A 6,692-nucleotide genomic window follows, 5' to 3' on the forward strand; every position below is an offset into this window, starting at 1 on the left:
TATATAGGGGAGGATTCATAACTGGGGAGGTGCATGGGACTGACAACCAAGGGTGAGACAGGATTGGAGACAGGGGAAAGGTGGGTGTAACTTATGGGTATCCAAGGGAAGGGACCAACAGGGGCTCACTCTGCACTGCGACAACTCTCAGCTAATCAGTACCAGAGGAGCAGGAAAGCAGGGAACAGGGGAGTAAACAACTTTTGGCGGGAAAATCTGAGGGACAAAGGGGAATAACATTAGGGTACATTAAACTTAGTATGAAATCAATGATAAACTGGGGAATAACAGTCAGTCCAGGAAGATATCAGTCCATTCAAGCTCCATAAATGTCTCTCCATGCTTGAAATCTTTCCCAATTGGATTTCTTATTCTCCTCAGATAAACTAGCACATGCGGCGGCAGATGTATGTTATTTTAGTTCATTCTGAGATAAAGTAATAATCTGAAAGCTTCTGCTCTTCCAAGCCATGTTTCCATGGATCTGTCTTGTCCAGTCTTGAGCAACATTAAATGTGAAGAACAGGTGGAAAATCAAGAAATTGAAAGTGGTAATTTGTGCTTTGTGGGCTAGCTCCATTGCTTCTTAATACAGAAGATGTCTGTGTCCCTCAAAATTAAAAAACAAAACATGTATGTTTTGCTTTGGACATCATGACTTCTTCAGATAGTGAAGAAATGTGTGGTTTCCAAGAATGAGCCTTCTCAGTTCTGCTTCTGAGATCAACCTGGGTATTTCAGATAGCTTGAAGAAAAATGGAGGCAAGCCCTCAAATAGCAATGCTGTGCTGACTTAACTTTTTTTTTTTAATTCCTTCCCAAGTTTATGACTGCTGGACGTAGCTTAAAAAAAAAAAGTTTGAATTAAAAAGTTGGGAAAAATTATTTCTCAGTGTAAGATTAAATAGAACTTCAAATGTGAATTCAAAATAGGTTTTACTACTTTAAATTATTTTAATCTAAGGAACAGAACTAAATACCTGATATAAAAGTATGGCTATCTTGAAAGTTTTTTCTACCTTTATCGCTTGACGTAGAAGTTAAATATCAGGATGTATACTCCCTCTGAATCTAATGAATGTGAAATATATAGTCTTTTCTTCCTCAACTGAGATTTTGGGCAGTAGGCCAAGACGCACATAAAATTTTTCTAATGTGTAAAAAATTAAAGAATATTCTTAACATACGTTCTCAAATATCCCCTCAAGTTACGCTGAAATTATTTCAAGGAAAATAGTCTGTAGCTGTCATTCACTCTTTCACAGCTGGAATACTGGATAAGGAGTAATTACATCAGTGATCAATTTATCACATTATGATTTAGAAGTCCATTTAAATGGGAATCAAAGGTGGGGGGGAAAAGCCCACTACTAGAAGTGGTGACATAAAAACTGTATGTGATTAGAAGCTTTTATTCCTCCACGTCTCGACTGGAAGTGGAGAAAGAGTACAAATGCCAAAACAGAGGTGTCAGCAGACAGTTAGAAGGAAACAAGAATTTTCAGGTGTTTGTTTCTGATATCCAAGAACATGAACACTTCAGAGATTTAGGTTTGACTTAAATTCCTTAATTTCATTAACAGGATTTCATAGTCAGTAATTTACTCTGACTTGTCACTTAAGACAGATCATGAAATTTGATCATCTCTTAAAATTAGTCGAATAGCTTTGACACCTGAACTACTACTTGACTGTTTAGACAATGGAAAATGTTCAATGCTCATTAAAAAAGTATTCACATTGAGTCTTCAACTTTGGTTTTAAAGTTTGCATATTTCTTCTAGCTTCCTCTTTATCTGGTTGACCTTGGTCTTGCAGAATCTTTTTGTGGTAAAAAGCGGTCTGGATGCCCTCTTCTAGCATAGGCTTCTTTGTAATTCTTTATCTGATTTAGAGAAACACAAACACAAAGCTGTGTTTGTTTCAAATGGATAAAAGCAACAGTATTTAAAAAAGTGTAAAAATAGCAAATATAATTCATTATTCTGTGTCACTTTCTACCACCTTGGCTCTTGTGACACTCAGCTTGCTTTCATGCATGACAAACCATTTCAAGAAGCTTTGTAAAATCACAGGTGATGAACAACACCCAGTCCATTCTTATTTCCGTACTACTGAAGTTTTGTCTTTGAAAGACATTCCACTATGGAACCTGTGTGATTCAGAGACAATAAGGGACAGACAAAAATAAGGTGAATTGAGTATGCTTTCTGTTTTAAAATGAATCTTTCCTGTTAATAATAGGAACCAGCTAGTAAATGAATATGTTCTGGTTCACGAGCAAACTACTGAAGCGGGGGGGGGGGGGGGAAGCTTATATTTTCACATCTGAAAACTGCAGTTTTTAAAGATTCTGCCAAGACAGTCTAGTTATGAAGTTTCGAGGCACTTTCAAAGGAGCAATTAAAATTCTTTGAAATCTCTCTGCCAGCTGCCAGGTCTACTATTGATCTCAAGGTTGCATGACTGTGTCTCCACAAATGCTGTGAAAGTGTGAAGAACCAAGCAGGAGTTCTTCCGTCTTCCATCAGAAGGCCTGAAACACTGCACTAGGAGACCAAAGACAGAGCAGCATCTCTGCATTTGGAAGAGGAACTACCATTATTCTATGAATAGAAACAAGATGACTAAAAAAAACAGAAATCTGGTGTAACTTAAAATGAGGCCTAACTTTTGAAGGGAGTGGTAAAATGCTGGAAGTACTGTAGAACTGTCATTTGAAGTTTCAAAAATCTTTCTCTGCATTTCCCTTTGAAAAAGAGAACTAGTTAGTCAAGCTGGGTGAAGTGCAGTCTGAAGTTATGTCTGGTTACACCATGTAGCTGCATCTCATATAACCCTATATAAGTGACTGAGAAACTGTGGGGGTTTTGTTCAGTAATCTTAAGCAGTTACTAAGCTGTCGAAAAAGCCTGTGCTAGTATTTTTCATCTTGCCAACACTTCTGAACCAAGTCTAAAAGATGTGTCTTTGATATAAAGAATTAACATATACCCAGTAAACATGAGACAAGCAGAAACATCAATCACTGTACAGCAAAGGAGGCTTTGTTTTGCTTTAGATGTGCTCTCTTTCAGAAAGTTTGTCTTTTTCAGAATACCTATGAATTGACTATAGAAACAGTATAAGAGCATCCTGCCTTGAAACAAACAGAAGCTTTTCCCTAACATAACTTAAAAAGAGATTAATGCTGCCAGCACTTGACCCTCCCATTGGCCAAAGATTAAATTTCCCTACTAAGTATGTCTAGAGTGAAAATAAAACAATTTATTTTTTCCTCCATGAAATTTTCTATGCTATGGCATACCACTAGTTTGGTCTTCAGGACTGACATTTCCCTACTATCTTGCTTGGTTTCCTTGGCTCAGTCTCAAAAATAGGATATTTGAAAAGATGTGTCTTTTATATAAAATTAGGGAACTAATTTTATATAAGAAGAATACACATATACAAGAAACAAATATATGATAATAAATACTAATGACTGAATTTTGAGTTGAGGGATGGGTTGTTGTTTTGTTGGGTTTTTGGGGGGTTTGTTTTTTTGGTGTTTGTTTGTTTGTTTGTTTGTTTCAAAAATAAGCTGCAAAAACTGTTTTGGTATTCCTGAGCAATTTTTTAATTTCCCCCCCCCCATTTTTGTCTGATATTCATATAGAGAGAAAACAGCAGATTGAGCCCAAAGGTATGAAATCATGCTTTTATCTGGGAACACTTATCCTCAGTGCAAACTTATCAGCATTGCTGGGTCGAAAATTTTATAGCTGACAGCTATAACATTATAGTCCTTTAAAACCCTTTCGCATAATGACAGCATTGTTCATCTTCTAGAAACCTATGAGACCACTGAAACCTTTTTAGTTTAGAAAGGATACTGCTTTGATTTTCTGAAGGAAAACTTTAATGTAAGAACACAGTAACTTTTGGTTTATGAATTATGAACTCAAAGGACAAAGTACACAATAAAATAAACATCTTTTTGTGTTAGGTCTGTCTTATAGTATACTGTGTTTCTCTTTAATGTTGCTGGAGACAGCATTTGTCTTCAATTTGTATTATATCACTAAAACCCAAAAAGTAGTTTACTTTTTACAGATGGCATTATGTGAGGTTTTGTCAGAACTATTTAAAGTTGTAAGAGCAGTAAGAGGATGCACTGGAATACTGAATTAAAAATAGGTTTTAAGCTTTAGAAATTTTAGTTGTAAACTATTTATTATTGGCAATATGGCTATTGCTACTATTTCATTTTGAAGAAAGAAAAACTCTGTTTTGACTCTTAAATATTATTTTTTTGCATTCCAAGTTAATTTCCAAGAACCAACACTACAGAAAGAGAACAATAAATGTTATATGTGAGATTATTCATATAAAATTACTTGGTTAATTCTTTTTTCAAGTTTTGCTGTCAGAAGTGTTCCCATCATCTTACCGGATGAACGTCTAAACAATAGTGTATGGCTTATCTGGAAAATCAGTATTAAGCAATACAGCACAAAGTTGTATTTGTAATGAAGTGATTGTGCTGCCTTTTTAGAGAAAAACAAAACAAACCACCAAAAAAAAAAAAAAAAGGCAAACTAAAGACATTTCTCTAGGAAAGGAAGGAAGAGAGACAATAACAGAGTAGTTATCAATGCATCCAGTCCTGTGTGTGCATCAAAAGGATAAGGGATCTCAATATGTTAAGGACAAATCTGAACTGCTGCAGGAGGCAGCCAAAATGTTTTATATATAGAAAACAAATCTGGATGCTTCCTCTGCATTTTCAGTTTACTGAACTCTACCTAAAAGTGTTTGCTAAACCAAGGGAAAAAAAAGATTATCAACCCAGCATTTGGTAGTCTTCCCAGATTACTTGTTCTAGCTTTTAAGACATGCTAATTTCCAGGGGACTGTTCAAATGTTTGAAGAAAACGTGCTACACTTTTATTAAAGAAGTACACGAATATAAAAACATTTTTAACAGTAATTCATGCTTATTTTTCTCCTATTGATTTTTTAAAAACCACCTTTTTCTAAAAGGCAGCCTTTTCCTCTGAACGTAAGAGGACTATGCCAATATTTACATATTTTGCAATCCAATTATTTAGGCACAGTTATTAACTTCCCAGTTGATATCACAAATTATCAAATTAGGGACAACCTATTTTTTTGTGCATCTCTGAGAATTTTGATTGCTCAGAAGACCACCTCTTTCTCTCAGGAATACAGTGCCCTTTGTTCCTGACAACTGGCTATCACAGAGTTAGCACAGTCAAGTAATCCTAAAAATATTTTGATGAGGGGGGAGGAGAAGGGTAATTAAAATGCTCCTTGCTTTTGCACAGAGAAGCTGTGTTTGGAACAGTGACATAATTCTTAGGACAAATATGGCTTTCATTTTGCCACCCCACCTCCCCGTTGTCTGAATTAATGTAAATATTTGCTTCAGTCCATGAAGCTACTCAGAGTCATTGCTGGGTCACTTTCTTTCTGGTATTCAACATGCTGATATCAGCAGAGACATTTGCAGAGTGAGTCACAAGGCTGTATGGGAAGCTACCAATTTGTTTAATCTTCGCATAGAACATATTGCTCTTCAGAACACCACCATTAGGAAAGGTAGAGTTGAGAAAGGCTTTCAGATAATAATTATGGGTTTTGTTAAAAAATTAATGTAAGCCTAAACTTACAATCTTATCATCCTGCTTGTCATACTGTAGTTTCAGTTACTCCAGCCACTCAAGAAGGCTGAACAATGAATTTCAGTTTGTAAGAGGAAGACTGTGATTTATTGATGACTTTTTATGCCAAAGCATAAGTAAAAGAGAAAGATACCATCAAAATGTTATGAAAATATTATCATGATACTTTTTGCTCTGAAATGAATTACAATTCAGAATATTCCCTTGGAATTGCTGAAGATTAATTTTTTTTCTTTTCATTTGGGAGAGAACAAAACCTCTCCAGGGAGCTTAGTTTCTTGGTGAACTGGAACACACAGATGAGGAAGTGAGTGAATATGGAGACAGTATTTGAATAAAGAGAATATGCTACTGACCCATCTGAAGTGTACACTTGCAATTGTCCCGGAAAACAAATATAATCTGATTGATTTCCAGAGGTCAATCTTAAAAACACCTCTGTTTGTAGTGGACTTTTACAGTATTTGTGGAGACTTCCTTGTGGGTAAATGTTTGGTGGCTGTGGGCTTTCGGGTTTTTGTTGGATTTTGCTTGGTTGTTTTGTTGTTGTTGTTTTTCCCCCATTACTGAGTGGTAAGGTAAAAAACTTGCATTTGTACCAATTTCTGGTTTAGGAAATCAAACGCCATCCCTTCTTCTGTCTTTACTTTCAAGTGCTTGGCTGTTAAAACGGCTAAGACATTCACTGAACAATGGTAATCTGTAACACCATGCCTGGAGTTGGACTTTCTCCTAAAATGCTGGCATTTCTCTACCTTTAAATAAGCATGCATGAAACATTTTCGTATACATTTGAATTTCCACAGTAGAAAATCAGCTTAGAGCAGTGTACTGAGGAAGTCAACTCTGTACCAATGTTTCCTTACATTTCTACACAATGTGAAACCTTTGATTTTTTTATTTCTCTTTGCCATATTGTAATAAATCCATGATACAGTAAAATATAGAGTGGCTTTTTCCCCTTACGTTTTTCATTCGGACCAAAAAACATCTAGCAAGACTTTC

The sequence above is a fragment of the Pseudopipra pipra genome, chromosome Z, assembly GCF_036250125.1.
Source record: "Pseudopipra pipra isolate bDixPip1 chromosome Z, bDixPip1.hap1, whole genome shotgun sequence".
Lineage (NCBI taxonomy): Eukaryota > Metazoa > Chordata > Aves > Passeriformes > Pipridae > Pseudopipra > Pseudopipra pipra.